Genomic DNA, 23,676 nt, shown 5'->3' with positions numbered 1-23,676 from the left:
AACAAACATAATTCTTTAGTAAGGTCTTCTGAGGACCACCAAATTTTTCAGTGGTTGTGGATTAATCCTTAAAATAGCCCTCTATATCCTAGAGCTTGGTTGTTTCAGTTTGAGAAGATACCATGCTTGATGCATTGAGAAAGACAAAAAACATCCCACATTATTTCTCAATCATTGCCATCCAAGTCCACTCCCAGTTTTGGTTACACACAAGTTTCTGTAGTGTTTTGCTTGCAATGCAGTGCATCAGTTTCATGCCTCTGATCCCATGTGAATCTGTCTTTATTATTTGTATTACTGTTAATTTGTTCTTAAATGTACTGATTTTTCACCAGTTACACTGGAATCCTCTTCATCATTTCAGATGAATATCTCCAAAACCACCCCACTAGCTTAACATTCCTTCAAATTGCAGGTTGTTAAAAATACAAACAGATTTGGCTTTATGCACTCATTTCTTTCCCAAATGCATTTTATGCCTAGACTTTCCAACAAGTAAAAGGACTGTGACATCTCTCTCTCCCTGAACACCCTAGTGAGCCATGTTAAAATTAATCACTTTTTAAGAGGTACATACATACTCCTGAGGATAGGAGTTTTTTGTTGACTGGATTTTTTTGCTGGCTCAATGGCAAATGCAGAACTGCTCTTATGAGGAGGGGGAAGAGACACAGTTTTATTCTTACTCAGAGGATATGAGAGGTGCCAAGAGCAACATAATAGGAATACAACCTATTATACCACATATGGTCTCACTTATCTGTTATTCATGTAAGAATTCTACATCTTTAGCGAAGAGCAAATAAGAATTTGAGAGCAAAGGAACATGTAATATACTTGAGCAATTGAAGACTTCACTCTGTTTAAGCAAGCCAGTGTTGAATATGGAAATCAGATCTGACACAACCTTCTAGCAGCAATTGTAACAGGATTTAAATGTGAAACTTTCCTAATGGGCTTCTCTTATTGTTTCTGCTTCTATCACTCCCTTTATGCAGAGAATTTAATAGAGACTGACACTCTCTCTGAGGATTTTTTTACCATCGTGGGCAATACCACAGAGTAGACCCCTGCTTTAAAAAAACTTGCTTGATTTAAACATCTTCTTGAAAGTCTGTCAATTGCCTTCCAGATTAGCACACTCATTTTCAATTCTGCAGGATCAAAAACCTCTAACAGCACATTCTATACATTTGCCAAAATGACCTTTAAAGTGAAAAGTGTCTCAAGGAGAGACAGCAAAATCCAGATCCTGCTCCATTGCTATTCCCACTCCCCAAACATTCAAACTCTGACCTGCAATCAATTTATCATGACTTTACACAGTACTGGCCACCAGTCAGCTCATGCAAACCCTCCATGTGCTAGCTTTAACTTGGAAGAAATAAAAAGCAACATGAGTAAAACCCTGGCAAGTTTGCACATTGAAGAATTTAAGCTTAATCCCAGTTCCTGTTTCCTTTCCACAGGCTCGTGGCTGTGTTCAACTGAACCAGTGACAAAAAACAGATTTCTAATGTCCTTCAGGGATGGGCTGCTGAGAACCTTCTCCCACTCCCCCATGAAATTCTGGACATGTAACTGCACAAGCAGTTCTACTGAGCTCAAAAGCACTGATTTAAGACCAAGTTGCAATTCAGGATAAATGAGGGTGGTGGCTTCCAGCTCCATACAATCTTGGGAAGATCATTCCTCCCTTTGTCCCATGGAAGTCCAAAGCATTACTTTTGTCTTATTTGACCAACTTGCTTTCTTAATGCTCTTTAAATATGGGAGACCGCTTGTTTAGTTTCGTTGCTCACTTGGAATTACCACTTGATCTAACAGTATTTCCTACTTAGATACTTAGAGAACTTAACACTTACATTTAATGAAAATTTATTTGTTCATATGTGTGATGTTTTCACATATTTAAGACTTCTTTTGCTTGTGTTTTATTTCTTTTAAGTATTACATACAGAGAGTAAAAATCTCATTAATTTGGAAAAGAACTGGAAATAATGGGTGTTTGCAGTCTGCTACTGAAGAAAACCATTTCTAAGTGTCCTGCTGTGACCCATTCCCTTTTAATAGAACAAGTTGCTTTTGGATGGGTGCCTAATGCAAACATATTCCTGCACTGAATAAACAAATGAGTAGATAGCTGCTTCCAGATCTTCAATTCTTTATAATCCTAAAGGAATAAAGTGACCAGAACATGGTCCAAGAAATACAGGCTGCTCTGATCTTTAGAGCTCTAGTTAATAAAAGCTTATATGCATCCCCAGTTATGGTTGTATATTTGTTTTCTTGGCATTCATAACTGCTGTAATACTCATTGATCAACACAATAAAGCAACTAAAACTTTCCTTAATATCACTCCCACTTCTTTTTGTTTCATCTTTAGAAAAAATACAAGAAGACAAATGAAGCAATTAATGTATTTAAAAATATACACATTTATGTAAAATTATTTAGTAAAGGGCTTTTATGTAATATATGTAGTGGAGTTAATGAGCTCCTGTCTAGTTTTTGGAGCAGGTACAGCCTGCAGGCCACACCAAGCAGAGGTGGACTGCACCACTGCTCAGCCTGGGCTTTCTTCTGAAGAAAATATGCCCCAGGACAGAGGAAAGACCAAAATCTCTGGGATATTTAAAGAGTCCACAGAGACTGGCTGTCTCAGAATGTTTGGATAATTTGAATAAAGGCAGAATAATCCTATGGGGTTGTATTTTTGCTTCACTGAAGTCAACTGTTAGACTCTCACAACTTCAGAGAAGTTACAATTTCACCCCTGAGCTGCTGGGAGGTGACGTGGCCCCAGGATATTGAGTAACACCCAGCTCCTGGGTTGCAGACCCTGTTTCCAGCTCTTCCCAGTTTTGTTGCCCTGGGCAAGTTTCTTAATGCCTCTACTTCTTCATTTTTAATTGGGATGGCAGTAATTAGCTTTTTTAAAATCCTTTCAATTTGATGGATGGATAAAGTCATGGAGAACATGATGCTTGTAACTCATCCTGAGCTTTGAAGCCCTTTGCTGTAGGCCTAACAAACAATCAAACCTGAAACATCTGATTCTTACCTGATGCTACATCCACCAAGGGGTTTGGCTGGGAATTTTTGTCTGAACTTGGCAGGGGCTGATAGTGTTGAAATGTTTCAGAATGCCTGCCCCTAACAAAAAACCTGCGAGACTTCTGATGATATTCCCAGACCGAAAAGAGCTCTTTGGCTTTCTTTGACAGTTCCCAACATTGTAAGTGAAGTTTGTAATCTATGAAAGACCCCTCCATCTCTTTGAAAAAAAATCCATTCAGCAAAAGTGCTGTTAAAGCCTCTCCTGTCACCAGCAGAATTGCTTATGGGAAATATGGTGGCCATAAAACACACTGAGGTCCTCAGCATCACGTTTGGGTGTTACACACTCTCAGGTAACAGGCAGATACGGACACTTAGAGGGCAAGATCACTGCTAAGAAAGGGAAGGCAACTGAGGCAATCGCTCCAAGGCGACATGGAGAACAAAATTTGCCAGGTCTGGGTAAACTGTGTTTGCCATGGAACCCTGCTTCTTGTGGGGAAAAGCTGTTAAAACACTTTTTAAAATATATTGCCTCAGTTCAGTTAACAGATGTTTTACATGGAAACAAAACCACACCTACTAACACAGAACTAATGTCAGGGAGCTGAATGGCTCTGAACTAAAGACATGGTTGTACAATTACTCCCTCCTGTACAATTACACCCTCCTCATGCCTTTTTTTAAAGTTCATTTGTTTAGCCTTTTTATCCCTAGCCAGAATCTACATAATTAATAGGACTGCTGGGCACTAGCCTGGCAGAAGAGATCACAGCTTGAACTTGGCTGGTTTGTTTCTACACAGCTTGGTCTTTCATGATGAAAGATGTGCAAACAAGAAGAAACATTCCTAGTGCAATGTCCAGAAAACTGGTGGGGCTTGACAATATGGCACCTCAGAACATCCCAGACAATCTGTTGTCCTGCGTGCAAATCAATTAAGGTTAGCAGATGCTAAAAAATTTCAGTATGATATGCCAGATCCCACGAAGCCTTTGATTGTGCCCCCAATACTGACCTTAGTATGCTCTTTAATTAAAGCCAGATATAAACTAATTGTTAGCAACAAAAGCCCTCACTGACTTTGCTATAATGCCCCACAACAGTACAAGGAGTCTATAATCTGAGTTGAGAATGACGTAGCCCTTTTTTTGCAGTTGCCTATTACAAAAAAAAGCCAAGCCACCTGACTCAGTTAAACAAGTCCTCTTTCAGAGGGCAAGTGAAGTGAGAGGTAATTGGCAACAAAGTCCTAGGCCTGGCTGGAAATGCTGGATACACTTATTTGTTGCGCCTGCATTTGGGAGGCTGGTAAGAATTGGCCTGGACACAGCTCACACTCCCCACATGCAGTAATTCAATGTCACACAGATGTACCAGCAGGTGAGAATAATGATTGTCATCTTCTCTGAAATCTGAATGATGATTATTTGTCTACAGCAACTTTCTCAGTGCCTCTAATCTCTGTCTCAGGTATGACAGCAAAACACACCCTTGATAACCCGAGATATTTCAGGTACCTGGCTCAAGTAACTGAGGATTTTTAGCCTGTACTGTAACATCTGTAACTGGATCCAAAAGGCCCTTTAAATGCATATTACTCCATCATTGTTCAGCCCTCTTCTCTTCCTGCCTTTGGAAGACTTTGGGCAGTTTCCCCAGTATCCCACAAGTTCACTCTGAATGGAGTTCCAATAGATCCAGAACAGAGACTTCAAGTAATTTAAATATGGGGTAGTTGCTCTCCTTAAAGACACAGGAGCTGAAGTTCAGCAAGATTCAAACATCGGTCCCTATTGATGTACTTTCCACAAGGCTGGGAGCAGGGTCAGTTCATGCCTGTGCTCCAATCATCTACAATGAGGAGCTAAGTGGAAAGTTATACTGATTTCTGGTGATGTTCTCTGAGCCCCCAAATGAAGGCCATGACAACCTGGTGTTCACTTCAGAAAAAGGGTCTCAAATCTATGTCTCATGAACATATACAGCAAAGAGTGAAAACACACAGCAGACATTAATATAGGGCTCCATTCTTGCACAGGCTCTGTGATACCAGGGTATTTCCTACCATAAATAAAAACTATGATGGCAGTTGCTTCACAAATGCTCAGCGGCAAGAATGTGCAAATGTTGGATAATTTGCTTTGAACTGAAACAGCTTCTTACTCCGGAGGGATTTCAGTAGCTTCAGAAATAACTAATCTTGTATGAATGGGTCTCAACCTCTCCCTGTATCTTGTTACTATCCTTCAAGAGGATTTCATGAAGCAGAGGTATAGCAGGTCCCTCCAAAGTATGCCTTGGAAATGAGGAGGGAACTACCACATTCTTACTGCAAGTTTTAGATGTTTCCAAAAGCAACTAGAACAGACAGAATAAAGGACAAGGCAAAACATGACATCAAAGTAGAGCTGCTTCTGTTCTGCTGTCCCTAATTCACTGTATTCTCCATTGGCATGTAATCATGTGTCTGCAGCCCAAGGGTTGTTCTTGAATTCCCAGGATTGCTGCCATTTTCCATTCTGCCAGCCAAATGAGCACTGTGTGAATTCTGTCTCAGCAAGTGGACTCAATACATCCTTTTATTCTTCTCTGACCCTGCTAAAATGGTTGTTAAAGCTACCTACCATTTGTTCCCTGTGAGTATTTCATGCTTTGGTTTCTCATGACTCCTGCAGCTTTCCCTTCTTTCTTCCCTGCAAAGCCAAAGCAAGACTCTTCCCCTCTGCAACCCCATTGTCTGTTCCCGACTGAAGATCTTTCCCTTTTGATCACTTCTGTTATTCACATCCACTCAGCCAGCTCTAGAGCAAGAGATTTGGGGCCAGTGTGTTCCCTCCCCCTCCACTGCAGAGATCATTGCCTGCCTAATTGAAGGGGATGATGTCATGCTGGCTGCTCTTTTTAAGGCAAATAAAAATACATCCTGTCCCTCTGGATGCTGCTTTTGAAGCTCAAACCTAGCTGGAATCAAGAAACGGGTTAAAATCCAACAATGTGCTCATACTATACCCAAATCTATTGCTAAATCTTTTTAAAATTACACAAACCTACTGACCTGCTGTACAAGTCATACTCAGGACCCTGTGGAAATGACCTCACTTGCTTGTTGGGCTGTCACAGGTGAGGCAAGGCATAGAGTCCTGAGTTTGCTTAGTGGCTTTGCCCTTGCTCACCCTCTGTGTGTCCTTCAGCAGTGCTGTGCCTTGGCTTAATCATCACTGAGCTGAAGACAGGATGTACCTGCATCACAAGGAGATGAGCTCACCTGCAAAACTCCAACGAAATTGCAGCACCAGCAAGTAAAAGGTAACTTATTAGGGCTGGAAAACACAAATAAGTGTTCATGAGAACAGGTCCTCTGATTCATTACTAAGAGGTAATTTCAGAACCAAGAGGTAATTTGGTTTTGGCTGATTTAAGCCTGATTTCTTGTTTAATTCACCTGAGTATTTTTACTACAAGGCTTAGAAATTTTTTTGTTCTCTCTCTTATCATCTGTTCTGTGCAATCAAAGGAAATTTATCTCAACTCAGAGTATTAAAAAATATACCATCAGAAGACTAAAGACTGGAATGAACCTGTATTGTTTCATTTCAGTGAAGCAGAACAAAGCACAAAGTCACTTAACCATTTAATAAAATCACAGAATTCAGATCACATTATTCATTCAGAGCAACTGTTGCTGGTGTGCTTTTTCTTGACTGCTTTGAGAAGTAAGAAGTTGGCAAATATCGTCATCTTATTTCATTTAATGGAGTGCCTTGCTTTCCTTGTCCAAGCAGGACAAGTGAAGGCAAGGGCTGTGTGCTGCTGCTCCCATAAATTTCTTTCCTAACCCCAGTGCTATATATTATCTGAGATGTCTGGTCCACACTTTACTTCTAGTACAATTTGTGTCATGAAGAAAGGAAGGCATAAAATATCCACTATGAAATCCTCTGTTATATTGTTTTGCATTACCTCCAATGAAGCTGATAATGTTTTAAAATAGAGCCAAGCCTTCAGAGCCAAACACAGAAAACATGGACCACTACTTCAGGACCAAGAGTCATGGCTATTTGCAGACCTCATTTCAGCTGGACCTTTTATGTCCAAATTCTGAATGTTTCATCAATACTCCCTCAAAAGTGTTGAGATAAGGAAGTAAGGAAATGAACAGAACCACTCTGCAAACACCAGAACTAGAATTATTACAACTACTGCAGCTAGCAAAGATGTGTTAGTGATGCCACTGAAAAACTCAGAGAAGAAAAAGATGGAAGGAAAAAAGTGACTCTTCAAACTCACAATGCAGCAGACCTTGGAAAACAATCCCCAGCTTCCATTAAGTCACTTCCTAACATCATGTATCCCAAGCAACTCGACGAGTGTTTTATACAACACGGTCAATGTGGATCTGTGCTGCAAGCATCTAGGACTAGAGGTGACTTCATCCACACAAAGCACCTGATCTCATGTGAGCCCCAGGACTCCAGGTGAACAGTCCAGAGCACAGCATGTTGAAGTGAAGGAGGTCACAGCTCCCCCCACAGCTGATTTACTATTGAGGGAGAGATAAGGAGAGAGATGGAAAAATGCCAGGAGCTAGAAGCTGTCCAATATTTACTTTGAAAACAAGTTCAACACAATTAACTGTGAAACTGGGCAATGTCTGACATCTTCCTCACTCGGCTGCCAAAGAGAGAGTGACCAATAAATTAGATACAGTCCAAAGCCTGCCATGGGCTTTGAGGAGTTTACATGTAACTGAGCCTTGACTCTTGCTCACTGGGGACATATCATCTTCTCAGAGAAAAGCAAAGCCATTCTTCCTGAGGGTGGTTACAATATGAATGAAATTTTGTCTCCATTTCAGGTCAGTTTTCCTGCAGCGTATACTAAAAAATGCAGCCTTTATAACAAAGTGGCCCTTCTGTTCTGCAGGTTGTGTGGTACCTGCTTTGGAAATAGAATACTTGTGTAAAATGTGAGTGGTGCAGGTCTAGCATTTCCTGAATAGCATCTTTAGGAAGGTTTCCTCACTATCCCTCTCCTCTTACTGGGTTGCTGTTCAGCTATCATTAAAAACAGATATCAAACCAGTAGGAAGATGCTACCTTTCTCCATGGCCAGCGCGGGAGACTTTGCCAGTGCGGTGCAGTCCTGCAGAGGTCTGGTAGGTGGTGTGTTCTTACTGAGACAATTGGGAGAGCAGCACACAAACACGCTTAGGACCTTGCCTATTTAGAACAGGAAACTGGAGTTGAGTTGTTTTCAGGTCTTTCCACTTTTCTTAACTCACTAGAGAGGGAGAAAGAAAAGCAGCAGGGGGAAAAGATAGCTTTTAGCCAAATAGTGAGTATTATCTCCCATTTAAAAATAACGAAACAATGGATTTACACATGGAACTAACTGAAATAAAGTATAACTTGCTTCTGAGCAAGGAGACAAAAATGCAGTTGTAGCAATAAAGGCTGCAAACCATTGTCTCACAGGCAAAGAAGGCCAAAAGCCCTGCACACCACAAGATGTGCCTAAGCTTTCCAGCTCTGGAGGAGCAGGACAAGTCATGTGTTCACATTAGGGAGCAGTGTTCAGCACTGTAGCTGTGAAACTGGGTGACACCCACCTTTCTGCCTCGCAGCTGTGGAAGACAGACAACCCAACCACTGTTCTGCTTAGCATGTCAGGCAGAAAAAAAAAGCAAGTATCTTCTCTAGGTGCAATCTCCAGACCCAGAGCTGTTTGCATCAGATAATAATATGGACAGTCCTGCACCCCATGCTTTTGGAATTATGTTTCCAGAGCTCTTCTATCCTATTCACTCAGCATTTTGCACTTATCACTGGAGGGGAAAAAATTCTTTATGTTTTACCTAATTTTGATGCTTTTATTCAAATTTCCTGGAGTGATCAATACCCCTTAGCTTGCTGCAGTGCAGTTTTCTCGTCGTGAAATGGCATTACCCAAGCTGGACCAAACCCAGATTTAGGCATGAAGCAGTATAATTCCAAGTGAAAATCCAGATTCCTTCAGCAGAGCATTATCCCCAGAGATTCCTTTTGTTGTTATTTAATCATTAGATTGCAGTAGCAGACAAAATCCTCATGAAACAACCCCAATGGTCCTAAGCACCATACACCAAGCCAAAAAAAGAACTTGCCTTCCTCAAGAATCTGCAATTTAATATAAACAGCAGGTGTGACATATAAGCAGCCAGGAAGAAGAGGGTAATTGTGGCACAGCATCTCTAAGTGGATTCAAACTGATTTTAAAAACACAGGACATAAGCCAATGCATCTCCAAAGTCCCCCTGACTCAGACATTGCCCAATGGGCACTAACAGGCTGTGAGTGCAAGGCACTGCTACCATGGGCTCATCCATCCACCCATCCATCCATCCATCCATCCATCCATCCATCCATCCATCCATCCCCCGCTCCCAGGGCTCACAGCACAGCTCAGGGCTGTCAACACACCTCCTGGGAGACACTGCTTACTAATACTATCTCTACAGAAACCTATACAATAACATAAATATATAGAAATTCAGATCAAAGGAAAGGAAAAAACCCAAAGCCCTATGATTTCCTGTTACAGGCCTCAAATCTCTCTGCTCTTTCTCTTGGAACAAAAATAGAAAAGTTGCCTGGACTCTGCTAAGAAAAAAATCTCAGTGATAGAGTGCTATTGTAAATCAACATGGATGTCTCAAGATGAAAGCAAAAATCAGACCAGCAGTAAGAAAAGCAATATGAAAAAAAATCTGCATTTTTGCCTAACTTGGTTAAGATGAATGCTGCAAAGCCAATACACTATCCAGGAATAACCTGAATTGTTCACATCGACAAGATTATGTTGTCCAGCTATGAACAGTGGGGCCACACCTTAACTTGGTGACCATTTGCTACAGTCATAACAAAGGTGATTTATTGTGTCCTGTGGCACCTTCTAGCAGCCAGTGATCCAAGACAGGCAGTGAACAGCTCTTATTTCTGTTTATTTGTTTTCATCTCAATTTATTAAAGCTTTTAAACTTTATGATTGTATTAAACATGAATGCCAAAAATAGGAAATACAGAAAATAACACCAGGACCTAGAATGTGCATGAATCCAGCATGCTGGACAAAGATTTCTACAGTTTCAGATCCAAACTAAACATTTCAACATTCCTAATAGTTTAGGTTTCTCATCAACTGTAATTGAATCATTTCAGAGCCTCCTTATGAAATGGGCTCTGGCAATCTGGAAGCCCCAAGAGGGTCACCATCATATGGTGTACAACAACAGCTAAGGTGAACACAGACAAATGACAGCCAGATCAAAATTTCACAGCCTCCTGGTGGAGAATCAAAACATCTGTTTCTCCTCAGATTGCCAGGACTTTGCAGAAGCCATCACTTCCACAAGAGACTGCCGGGAACCTTCTGCCTTCACTGTTTTTCACTGCAATTTTTATTGTTATATAAACTTTCTACATGAGTGTACTGACCAGCTTTGAGGACAATGGCCTCTGGTCCAAACTTTAATTTTCTTCATACTTACTTGAGTAAAGAACAGCACAAAGTCTAGACAATTCACTTGAGCTGCAGAAATATGGCATTCAAGTGCTTGTTTTTTCTAACTTCCTCTAGTGACTTCCAGGTGAGCCCTCAGTTCCATGATCTGTAGCATCCTTTCATCAGCCTGCTACAAGATACTCAAGATATCATAAGATCTCCAGATGAAGATACACTCCTGCCCATAAATAATCTTATTGCAGCAGAGACTTGTGTCACAGTTAGGCTGTGGTCCCAGCTCAGCTGGTGGGTGACAAATATTCTCTGCCCTTTTCCCCAGTCCCTCTGTCTGGCATGTCTTTCCACAGGGACTTCAAAAACATATTTGGCTGACTGAAAGCTGATGAGTGAAGAATGGCCAGAATATTCAGGAAATTACACCTTCCAGACAGGATACTTCCTGACATCACCTTTGTTTCTTTCCTTCAGTTAAATCTGCAGCTTAGGCTATCTGCTCTGTTGAGAAGGAAATAATATTCAGGAGAGTACTGTATTGCTCATTTTCATGCTGAGCATGAATGCCTTACCTGGTAAATCAAATAAGTCACTTAATATGAAACAATATAGCTGATAAAGAGGATCCAAGGGAGATACTGAAAAACAGAATTGATGAAATATTCTGGCTACTGTAGAAGAAATAATGTACAAGTTTTTGGTTAAAGTGTAATTTATTGTCTTCATTGATGTGGGGAAGGGGATGCTAAATTAGTTCCTGGGATGAAAAATCAGCTGCCACCAACATTGTGCTCTCTACACAGAAAGAAACCAGCCCATGCTATAATGCCTCTTTCTGCTCAAGCAGCATTTGGTGGTTGGGTTTTAGGGGGCTGGGTTTGTCATGCAGTCAGAAATGCTTTCGTAAAGCATACTCTCACTCAGAGGCCACCTCAGGTATGGGGTCTGCCATCCTCTACAGCATGTGTCTTGTGAGAGAGAAACTGGGATCAGCCTAAAGGCCTGGTGAGAGCCAACTTACTCCATTTGTTAGGAGCTTCATTAAAGCAACTCCATTAAACCCCCAACCTCCCTGGGGTGTTACCCCTCTGCACAGCAAGAAAGAACAGGATCGATCAGGAGGTGTTTCACACCCACTTTGTGTTGGTGAAAATCAATAGACAGCACTGACTGAAGCTGCTTCACCAGCACTCTGCTTCTTCCCCAAACATAAAAGCGTTTGTAACCTGCTACAGCTGCTTGTGCTTAGCTGCAGCAGCTTTCTGCTGCCAAAACAGCAAAAGCCTGCCAGAGGATATTCAAGAATGACTGTGATCTAAGCCATAATGACTTTACACTTCTTCTTCAGTTCAGTTCTTATTTAAAGGAATAAAACTTTCCCTGATGTCATATTTAGGTGTGGCCTGCTGCCGCTGCCAAGGGTCTGCAGGATTAGAGTGACTGGGCCACAGAACTGGGCAGGGGGTGTTTTGTGCCTCTCTGCAGGGTGTTGATGCCCATGCCACAATCACTGCTGCTGGATCTGCCCATCTTCCGCCACATTCATGTCCCATCTTAGCATAAGTGGACATGCCCAGAGCTATTTTCACTTGCCTAACTCAACTCAGCAGCACTGGGCCATCCTGGAGCATCTGAGAGTTCCCCACAGATCTAGCAAACACAGCACAAGATCTACGAGAGGGGTTCACCCCTCTGGAGAGACAGCTAGAGGCCAGGTGCTACCCTACAGATCCTCAGATGACACTAAACACACAGTGCTAAGTAACCCTCACTCTCTTGCTGCAAGTGGCAAATATTTTTACTGAAAGCCTGTGAGGATTTTCTGAAAGCACACGTTGCTCTGGGGTTATGTTATAGAAATAAATCAAAGATCAAAAGAATTCATCATGCCCAGATAGGAGAAAATGCATGATGGTTCATGGGGAGTTTGCCCAGAACCACAGCCCACCTTCTTGACAAAATTTAGAAGAGCATTCCCAGCTGAGATCAGTTGAGTTGATCTCAACTGTGCCACCAGTGGAGCAGCTCCAAGGACTGTCTTCCTCCCAGCCCTCTGGTGTGTAACTCGGGCCCAAGCCAGCTCCAGGGTTACAACATGATCCTGTTCAAGAGCTGATGGAAAGCCAGGCAGTTGAAATGCAATTGCAGGAGCTGCTGGGTCACTGAGGTCTGCACTGCTCTCCACCAGACCTTGCTGGTTTTGTCCCCACACCAAGCAACAAAGCCACAATGTGATGAGGGCATGACATGAAATCAAGTTGTCATTTTTCAGAATGATGGAAATCCTCCATTCATTTGCAGATGGTGAAAAGACTTCAACACAAATGCTGCCACTGAGCACCAGCAAGAAACCTGCACTGAGAGCAGCAAACTGACAGTCTTTACAAAGGAGGTCAGGAGCTGCATAGCTACTCTTAAAAAATATTTTCTCTACCCATCAAAGTCCCCACTGCTGTCAAAGAAGCTAGACAGCGGGGAAAACACAGTGGCAAATCACATCCTGAGAATCTCACAGCATAAACTTCCCTTTGATTTTTGTGTATTAAACTATGACTACACAGCTATCTTTTTTTTTTCCCGTCTTTGCAACAGAAAATACAATACAGGAGGGTAATTTCTTTTCCCTAAAAACACAGACTTTGGAAAAGCTCATTTTAGCATGAGGCTATTATCTGTTTAAGTTTGCATTTCTTTGTTCCTTCTGTGCTGTTTTATTACCTCCTTCTATCAGCTATATTCAATGGCTGCTTAAATTCTGCCTCCAGCCACAAGGAATGTAAGCAAGTATAGCTGATGTAAAATGACATCCATGCCTTCATTCACTGAGCAGTGATTGTCTGCTGAGTACTGCAGGGAAAGTATTTCTCTTTTTTTTTCTCCCCAATACAAATCCCAAGGCAGCTGAGGTTACACAACCAGTTCATACTTAGTTTAAAATATGTCTCAATTTATACACCATCTGCAGCACTCATCATTAAATGAGACGGCCACAAACAGGAAAACTCACAACAACAATAAATAACCAGGACTCAAATAAGCACTCTAGTTTGAGGCAAGAATCTACATTGATCAAAATGCTCAAATTGGTGCCAGCTCAATGAATGGGACAATCACATAACAAACCACTTGTCTGGGGCACACGGCCCACTTTCCAAAGTCACAGATACGTTTTCTGGCTCAGGAAATTCCTGACCTGCAAATCATTAGAGAGTAGAAGAAGCATCATTAGATGCTTGCCCTTTTCTTTACTCTTCCTGAGGCATCTGCTTTAGCATCATTGCCAGAGAACAGATGTGGAGGTAGGAGGGCTTCTGACCTGACCCGCTGTATATGAGGATTGCTGTGGTTGGGCACAAATCCTTGGGGCTGGGAGCAGGGTATGGATGTGCTACAGAAAGCAAGAGGCAGAGGGCAGTTCAATGGATGTCCTCACCTTCCCTCATAGAATCCCTTCTGTCCAAATTACTATGAATAACTTCATTTACTTATATTTCTACTCATGCAAGAAGAAATATGTTGGGAAGACTTGTTACTGAAAAAAAAAAAAAGCAAATCAAAGAACTTTCGATTCTGTGTTTAAATCTAGACATGACTAAGTCAGAGGATGCCCTGGTATTGTTCACAGAATATAGCACTCCCCACAATGTCTAAATGCATTACAGAAGTCAGCCATGAGTGATACCATTGAAAAGAAATGATAGACTCATAGAAATTGGAGCCTTCATCTTTGAGAGCATATAAACCCACACACATCTATATCCCATGATGAAAATTACAGGACAAGTGGCATTTATTTGTTTGCATAGTGAAGACCAGGCAACATGAGTCTCCTAAGATTTCCACCAAAGTATGTTGATTGCCTTTGGGATTTAGATTTGCAGAGGATTTTGTGATTGCATTTCAAGGAACATTATATGCTCTGAAGAGGCACTATAAGTTGTGGGGTTTTGTTTTTGTTGTTGTTGTTTGTTTTTTTTGTTTTTTTTTTTTTTTTTTTTTTTTTTTTGAGGGCCCAGGAGGATTCCTAGATTTTTAAAATTAGAGATGGAAAGATTTATCTTTACCTCTGATGAAACCTCCACCAGAAGTGGACTCACTTCTAAAGTGTTCTGCCAAGGACTTGCCTAGTCTGGAATGACAAAATTTGTATCTGGAGGCAAGTCTAAAATTTTAAGGGTCTCACATTATAGACCAATCATCAACATGACTAGTCCTGTCATCAGCTTTTGCTCATTAATCCTACTTTTTTTAAAACTCTCATCCTTCCCCATTATTCTGGGAAAGTTGTTGAACTTCAGAAATATTTGTAGAAGAAGCCACTATGGTAAAGCTGGACAGACTTATGCTCAGTGGTACCTTATTTTCTAAATAAATTCCTATCGAGGTCATTAGGGATCTCTGTAGAGTAAAATTAGCAGGCTTTGTCCCTCAGAGCTCTCATGCAAGAGGAATAAATCAGAAAGCAGTGAAGCAGAATCTCTTTTTGTACCATTGTCTGCTTTTTTTCCTGTTATTATTTTCCTTGAAATCTCTCACACTTGATTAAAGGAATTTCTTCTCAGTGTTTTCTTTTGTTTTTATTAAGCTTTTAGATAAAAAGCCTTTGCACGGCAGGAAGAAGAGCAACAATTTGCCAACTCAAGCTGCATTTACCATCTGGTACACAAGAACTTAGCAGACTGCCTGTTCCATCAATGCAATAATATTGTGTTGCTTTAAATGACCCCATGCTCTGATTTGAAGATAAGAAAGTTGGACTCAAGATGACTGACAGGGACATTCACCTCCTGTAATAACCTGCATTTCCTCAGCTGCTGTCACCAATTACCACAGCACTGATCACAGACTGATAACAAAAGATTGCTACAATTTCAGAAAAACAGCTTTCTCTGCTTTTTCCTTTTTGTGCTTGCTTTATTTGGGTGTTGGTGGCTGCAGTGCCAGATGCAGACAAGCTGCTCAGAGTGAGACCACAGAGTCCCATTTCCCCAGAGAAAGGAGAGCAGAGCAGAGCCCTGGTCACATCACTAAAGCCACCATTTCCAAAGGAACCAACATTTTTGAGGGACAAATGTTAGACATCTTAAGTCTTATTTCCCAAAGGAAATTATTCAACATACTGCAAGAAATGACAGTGAGATTTTTGAAACCTGGCTGGTCAATGATTGCCTCTGACATTACACCTCCACAGCTGTGCAGCAAGTGAAATAAAGCACAGATTTCCTAGGAAGAGCACTACAGTCTGAAAACAGAATGAAATGAAAGGAGCACAGCTTCTCACCCTCTTGATGTCCAGCTGGGGGATTTAATCAACAGTGGCAAAAAGGAAAACTCAGTGATAACACACATAATTCCTATACCTGGCACTCTTTCCTGCCCATGTACCACTGCTTTTTGCCTCCAGTGGTTTGTACTTACTGGAAGCCACTGCTTTCTCCTCTTCCAACTACACACTCATCAGCCTTTGCTGCAGTGAACAAGGATTGTATTGCACACTGCGGTGTATTCAAAAATCAGCTTCTAATTTCAGGGACGAGGGTGAAAAATTGAATGTAGAGGAACTGCTACTTTTATGCATAAACTCTCTACCTACTATATCACCTACTATTGTATCACCTGGCAGCAAGCGGTAACACCAACAGCCACCAGCCACTGGCTACTGATCTTCCCCACAGTCAGTAGGAGCCTAAAAAATGAAAACACAGTATTAGGGGCTCAGGCAGAAAGACAGTAACAGAGTGTTCCCTGCAAAGTAAGACTTGAATTTGCTGGAACTGTACACTGAGGTGTCATCCTTTAATAGATAGAGGAAACATGGGAATAATCAGACAATCATAATTTTTGGAGACTAAAAAAAGCCTGTTAAGTCTTACCCCCTGCCAGGGCATATAACAAGTAAAACTCCCTATCCCAGTCTCTGCATTTACCAAATGAGAGAAGATACAAGAAAGGTGGGCAGCTTCCCAGGTTTTCACAGCTCCCATCACATGATGGTGAAGGAAGGAATACAGGAGGGGAATGAGAGGCAATCGACCTCAGCCATCCCCAGTCAGAACATTTCTGTAGAATATTGGCATGTCCCTTACAAAGCATGAAACACATATTAACCAGCCATATTTTTGCCACATGATAAGGAGAAATGATAAGGATTGTATGTCAAGGATACTTTTATCCCCAGCTGTCATGAAAATCCCTTCCACTATAATACATTTACTAAAAAAAGTAATAAGTAAAAGCAAAAAGGAAGGAAGGATACTGTCTGTAAGCAGGAGTCATGAATTTCAAGCCAGGTATTAAATCTTGGCTCATATGCACAGGATAACCAAGTTCACAAGCACCTATGTGATGAAGCAAGGGAGCCCACAATATAAGGGAGGTGTTCACAATACATTAATTGATGACAACAAAGATAAGATCCACAGTGAAGTATCTGCACAGCTTTGCTATGAAAATAGCCACAAGAAGGATGTGGTCCAGGAAGGCTCTGGAGAAGGAACTCTTCAGCAACAATGGCAGCAAACCAGCTGAAATATCACAGCTTTTAAATATTGCATAACAAATTGTTATGTAATTCCTACTATGATTTCTAAATATTATGAGTTATTGTGCCATGTATATTTTATAATGTCAATGTTTTAATAAAAATGGGATCTTATTTATGACTCGGAGGAGTCTGCAGTTTTATAAGGACTTCTCAGGATTCAGCCACCATCCTATTGGTCAGGAGAGACAGTGCAGAGCCATGGAAGGAGTTGTACTCCCAGAGCAGAGCTGATCTAACTGACCACTGTCAAACAGGGCTGCAGCTTTCTTAGCTCTCCTATCTGGGAAAGGGGTGTAATATCCTCTTATTACTCTTTCTCTCTCGAGAATAGATGAAGGGAGTAACTCCAATACTGACCTTGACTTAAAGGCCTGGAAGAAGGCTTTTTACAGCTATTTGAAGAGTGCCACAGACTTCATTCTGCTTTGTACCAGTTCCTAACAGAAAAAACAATCATACCATAGCAAAATGCAGGGCAAAAATATATTAAAATATGTCATTTAACTATTACTGCTCCTGCTAGAAATGCCAGGACTAGCTGAGATCCTTATCATCTAAATCCTTCCACCTTGAAGAGTAACTGAATAGTGCAACACCCTAAAGCTATTAAAATTCCTTTGTTCATAGCCTTGTTTCTATGAAATGGTTATTAGAGAAATGGGAGAAAGAGATGTTGCTCAGTTTTCTGGAACAGGAACTTATTCAGAAGATAAATTCATATTATTATCTCTTCCATTTTTCTCTAGTGTGTTTACTGATGTTCTGCCCACAGGAGAAGCCAACCTTTCTTGATGAAAGAGAAAGCTGTTTGGAAACAAAAAAAGAAGATCAAAGAGAAGAGCAGCTCAGTGATGGAGGATGTCAGCTAGAGGAGGGGGTGAAAGCTAATGTACTGCTGACTGAAGAAGTCATTTTCGTTCAACTCCATGTGCATAAGATAAAAAGCAGAACTCACTTCCCACATATCTATTCATTTCACAAATTGTACAAAGTGGAAATTTTTCAGCCCACCTGTTCAAGTATTTTCATCTATAAGGTATACATTAACGTGTACAACAGAAAAGGCATCACACAAGCAAGCAGGAATGGATTTGCCTAGAAAAAGGGATGGTTAGAACCCCTCAGCATCACAGACACTGATTATGATGCTACATCTCAAAATAATACAGGATTCTTTGTAAATTGTTGTTCCCAAACCCCAAAAGTTCTCACAGCTGTATTTGCTGGCCTCTTCACTAAGAGACCCTCTGAAGAGTTTAATGAGTCCTTGTTCCTAATCTCTTGTCTGAACTCAACCTCAGTGCAGGGGCACTTCCCAGTTCCAAACATCTCTGGAAACCTCCCTTTGCCAGACTTCCTCAGGGAACCTAGTTGAGCTGTATTTAAAAACACACATATATTTATTCCTGTCCTTTCCCAGGCACTCTCAAAGCTCCACAGAGGAGGGCCATTTTGTTTATAATAAACCAGGCACCTGGCAAGACATTCTGAGCACTTCAATAAAAGATAAAGAATGAGGCAATGCTGTTTATGCTCAATGTCTCTGTCCCACTTGGCTTAGCCATTTAGCATCTTAGGTTAATTACTGATGGGTCCACTAAAGCTAAGTACCAGTCACACACCATTGGGTTTTAGAGCTCCAAATACGGATTTTGGATACGGCTCTGGATCAACTCGCTGCAGTTGGCTGAACAGCATCACTTCATCTACCACTGAGCAGCAAAGAGAGAAGAAACTAAAATGTGGATGCAGATGTGAATTTTGACCCTCCCCTAGATTCTTCTAAAATATCCTGGAAAAAGAAAGATCAGAACATAAAGTTGCAGGTTTGCTTATTTTGTTGTTCGCAGTCACAATACCAAACAAAGCCTGTTGGAAACCTGGCAAGGAGAATCTTTCTGCAGATTATGCTCCTAAACTGGAGGTTGCCACAGCTTGATCATAATTATCAGACTCAATCATGTAACTGAAATGAATTCTTTTCCCTTGAACTCCCAAGACCCTGTAACGCAAACCCTCCTGATTGTAACAATGTTTGGATTGACCTCCCAACACAAAAGTTAGAAAAGCTGACCAAGAGATTTATAAAGATTGGGGTCACAAATTCTAAATTAAATGCAGGAGAACAAGATGTATCACACTTAGTGGTTCCTCTGTGTTCACATTCAGTGGCAGTCAGCTAAATTCATATTTCCTCACTTGATGTAAGCTGTTCTGGTCATCACCTTATCATTACAAACAGGGTAATTACTGGTGTAAAGGTGCATGTGCAGCTGCCTACAATAAGCAGGGATGCCAAAATGAAATGACTGCATGAGTAACCAACCCCAAATCCACACTACCTACATTAGGTGGGAGTAATATTGGCCTGTCTTCTTAGTAACATCCATTGAGATTTGACACAGGACAGTGCCTGGTTATGCAACCCTTCTACTCAGAGCTGCTACTGAAATATTATTTCACATCATTCACTCCTGCTATGTGGCCTGGAAATAATTGTCTGGAAGAGGCTGGATTAATTCTGTTTTTTCCTAAGGAGAGAGCACTTCTTTTAAAAGAGTGGTAGCACTAGCTTTAGTCTATGTGTAAAAGAGGATTATATAAAATGCAGTATTGGTGCATGTGTTTTCAAAGGATGGCCTTCAGACTTCTTTGGGATTCACACAGTCCCCCATGGACCTGCTGTGAATCCAAACAGAGCGGTGTTGCACTATTGCAATGCATGATGTGGCACAAAGAGAAGCACTGAAACAACTTCTGCAACAGCCAAAGCCAGAGAGAGAGAGGGCAAAGGAGAAGAACATTGTAATACCTGCTTAGCCTTCTAAAAAAAAACTGGCATCCTCCTCAGGGGCATTCTGACTTATGCTAGCTATTAAGCTTAATATAGCAGATTCCAGCTATCCCAACCTGGGATTTATGGGAGATTGTTTTATGAGGCAGAGTAAAACTTCATCTTTGGCTCATGCAATTATAAAGCAACATATTGATTAGTAGTGGAAGAATGAATAACCCAGGGAAATCTTAATAGTTCAGTGATCTCCAGTTCTTGACTTTCTACCCTCCTCCTACCTTGCAGAGCAAAAGCAATTAGCCTCATGCTTATCTCTGTTTCATACTCACCTGAGGACAGGAGGTTTGGACAGATAGGGAATAACTAACCCAGAGCCTTTTTTCACCAGAACACTCACTAGAAACCTTTTTGTAGCAAACTCTTGCAGTCAGAGTACTTTGCAGCTTGTCAGCCTGTTCCTGATGGGGTTAAGCTCTGCCTCAAGGTACACAGCAGCATGGACAGTGCCACCATTGAATTTCACACTCCCAGCAGAGAGAAGCCCAGCATTACAACCTGGGTTAGGGGGGACTATGCTGCAGGTTTGCAGAGCCTGTCACAGAAGGATGTGGAAGCCCCATGGAAGAGGGCTCCTCATCTAGCAGCCATCCTTCCAATCTCACATACACACTGAAAACTATTCCCAACAGGACTGTACTCTCTACCCTGCAAATGCTCAGATGAGCCACTGCATGAAGACACACAAGTACCCCCTTCTCCTTGGACCACTTTGCTCCACCTGCTCCTGATGCTTTGAACAGTTCTCTTGACATCTGAGGGAAAGGGAAAGCTGGAGAGAAACAGCAGCAGGAGGATGGGGAAGGCAAACCCCAGTGTGACCTTTCACTCCCAGTCAGCCAAGAAGCTGCTTCTACTACAGAGGGGACACCTACCGCACGCGCAGTCCTGCCCCACCCCAAGTGGGACATGCAGGCAGAGCAGCAGGGAAGTGAGGGGGTGATTCCCTGCTGTGGCCTGAGCCCACTTTCATTTGTAGACCAGCACATGGCATCACCCCTTTAGAATTTCCACTGCTGTGATCCCTCCCGCTGAACACTGTTTGATCAGATTAACGAGCAGCAGCCCTGCTCGCCACTGAATGCCAGCATTAACTGGAACACAATAGGAGCACAGGCCTAAGCCCATTTTTTTTGCAGATAGCAAACCTGTCAGCGGAGCAGGAGTGTTGATGTCATCTTCTGACTCAGTGACAGTGCCTGTTCCTGGGGTCACCCAGCATTCCAACACCATCAGCATCCCCTCTCCAAATCTCATCTATTATTTGCTCATTGTGGTTACATTTTGCCTGGAGGAAGAAAGGAGTGACAGGCTGACATCACCTGCTTATTAATAGATGGGTAGAGAAGAATGATCTCCTATAAAGGCTTGGGTGAGGATGTTCTCTCAGGGTGTGCTCGGAAGGATGGCGTGCTCAGGAGCAATACAAGCTGGTAACCTTTTAAGGGAAGCAGCTGTCTGCCCAGTGGCTGCTTCTGAACCCTTGAACCACAACTTGCTGGTCCTTCAAGGGCATGGCCAACCCTCCACTGGAAAAAACAGTGCTGGGGACAACTGGCAGCAGACAAGGTCCTGTGTGGAGCAAAGTCATTTGTCTTTGCAAAAGAAAATAACAAGGTACTTCAGGGACAAGCTGAGACTGTGGGTGTACAGAGCCATGGCTCCCACCACGGATCCCACAGCCATCAGTGACACCAGGTAAGGGATCAGCAAGAAGCTCCCCATGCAGCCCTCACTGCCAAGTGATCTCAGCCTCTGGACTGAGGCCTGCAGCTGGATGCAAGATGCAGTGGGTAAAAAATGTGAAATATCTCATTCAAATCAGTAAATCTCCCCCTCTCTGCTTTCATGTTTCCTGGTAACAAACAGAAACACTATCAAAGGCATTTGTTATTGAAAACTGTTTGTGTTAGAAAAAAACCCAGACCCTTGGGAAAGAATTCTTTACTGCAGTTAGGAATGATAACACCAGGTCATATGGGATAGAGTTTTTTGTGATGTTTAAGGAGTTGTGTGTGACTCTTGGCATTATGCTTCCACAACAAGATCACAGGACTGCAAGTTTAAAATTCATTTTTCCTGGGTCAACTGCTACATTAAGTTAGAATGCATCTTTCCAGGAGACTTTCTGTCAAGGAGGCTACTAACAGAAAGTAAACTTGGAATAAATGTAATCCAAGCAAATTCATTACAAAATATAAGTACACATTCTTACTTTTTTAGTTTCTCCCAGGCTGATGGGAGGAGCTGTCAAACATGTTTCAGTTAGTCAAAACAGAGACATTAATACCTACTCATATTTCTAAGCCTTCTTTCACATAACTCCTACATTTATCCAATTCCAAGCCTCCTACATTTACCCAATCCATGCCATGAAGACTCCAGCACAGTCTCCTCTCAGCAGCAGCACTGCAAGATGAGAGATTTATTTGTTTCTCTCAGAAAAGGCAGATTATTATGGTATTCCCTCCCATGTGAACAGATTGATTTACCCACTCTTGGCTGCACCTACCGTTTCTCATAAATTACCAGCAGAAAAATTAAGCATAGGGGAAAGGCAGCCTGAACCTTACAATTCAGAGGTAAAGGTCTTCCCAGCTAGATAGCACTGACACTGCCAGGGATATGCTGGCAGCCCTAACACACAGCAGAGCATCTCTTTTAGGGTGAGCAGACACTCTAAAGCACAGCATTAAAACCTGAGGCACTCAGCAGCACCAAAATGTCAGCTTTTCAGCTTCATTTTGAAAGCACCATAATTTGAGTGGTTTAGTGAGGAGGAATACTGTTAATAAGAAAAGGGCTTTCTTTTCAGTTTCTTCTCCTTTTTCAGATGAATGGTAACTGCTGAGGAAGAATTTGCAGCACATCAAGTGCACGTCCAAGCATGTCCATGTGGCCTCCCTCCCACTACTGACTGCAAACACAAGAACTCACCAGAGGTCACTGCTATAGTGACTTGTTCAGTGACATGAGTGTCCTGCTCCACATTCTTCTTGGGTATTCATGCTAGCAAGCCTGCCACTGCCTCTGGCTGCAGGTCTGCCTCACAACTCAAACTACTGAAGTCTTATAGAACATCATTTTCTTTTTGCTGTCTGATTAATTTGCTTGCTTTCATCTATTTTCAAATAAACTCTTAGCATCTTCCCTGGGATTTCTATCAGCCAGTGCAGGAGGGAGGATGTCTCTTCCCAATGCCACATGCTCTGACCTTTACAGCACTGCCATGCCAGGAGAGATGGGCCATGTCCATGCTTTGGGAACGGAGAATTGTAAAGAAGTGACAGTGCCACCCAACAGCTCCGTCATCATTCCTGCAGGCTCCACTCACGCCTTGTGCTGTGGGGGAGGACAAAAGCCTCACTAGATCACGCTGTACCCAAAAAGGAAAGAAAGTTTGCTCTCTCCATTGCAGAGGGACTTTTTACACCCAAAAAAATGAAACTGGTTCTTTCCTCCTTGGTCCACATGCCAAGGAATCTCTTTTCTCAGTCATAAAATCATGACAGCGTTTCAGCTACAGTGTTTCTGTCTGAGCTGCAGTGAAAAAGAATCAAAAGTTAGCAACCAGAGGGGATCAGGTTTGCGTGGATGCACCTGTACATCAAGTATGCCAAAAATGCACGTTCTTCTCTATCATCCTTCCTCCTGCCGTAAGTTGCACACAAGCTTGGGAATACTGAGGTCAGCATTCCATTCACTGGATCTAAGTGACCAGGT

General features: G+C 41.9%; 1 protein-coding gene across 10 annotated transcripts in view; it reads right to left on the bottom strand.

Moving 5' to 3' along the window:
• The window catches only part of DUSP10 (dual specificity phosphatase 10), a 260,585-nt gene that overhangs the window by 141,941 nt on the left and 94,968 nt on the right, over nt 1-23,676 (bottom strand). For 8 of the 10 annotated variants that reach the window (XM_053972783.1, XM_053972775.1, XM_053972776.1 and 5 more), the window contains 3 exons: nt 21,102-21,241; nt 17,460-17,539; nt 16,175-16,244 (listed from right to left, as the gene is read on the bottom strand). The exons of 1 other annotated variant lie outside the window; for it this stretch is intronic. The gene's annotated coding sequence lies outside the window, so the exon portion shown is untranslated. The remainder of the gene's footprint in view (nt 1-16,174; nt 16,245-17,459; nt 17,540-21,101; nt 21,242-23,676) is intronic. One more of the 10 variants, XM_053972779.1, reaches the window with a different exon arrangement.

This window comes from Vidua macroura, chromosome 3, assembly GCF_024509145.1.
Source record: "Vidua macroura isolate BioBank_ID:100142 chromosome 3, ASM2450914v1, whole genome shotgun sequence".
NCBI classification, from domain to species: domain Eukaryota; kingdom Metazoa; phylum Chordata; class Aves; order Passeriformes; family Viduidae; genus Vidua; species Vidua macroura.
The sequence above is the reverse complement of the archived record's forward strand: the minus strand, read 5'-3'. Positions and strand labels throughout refer to the sequence as shown.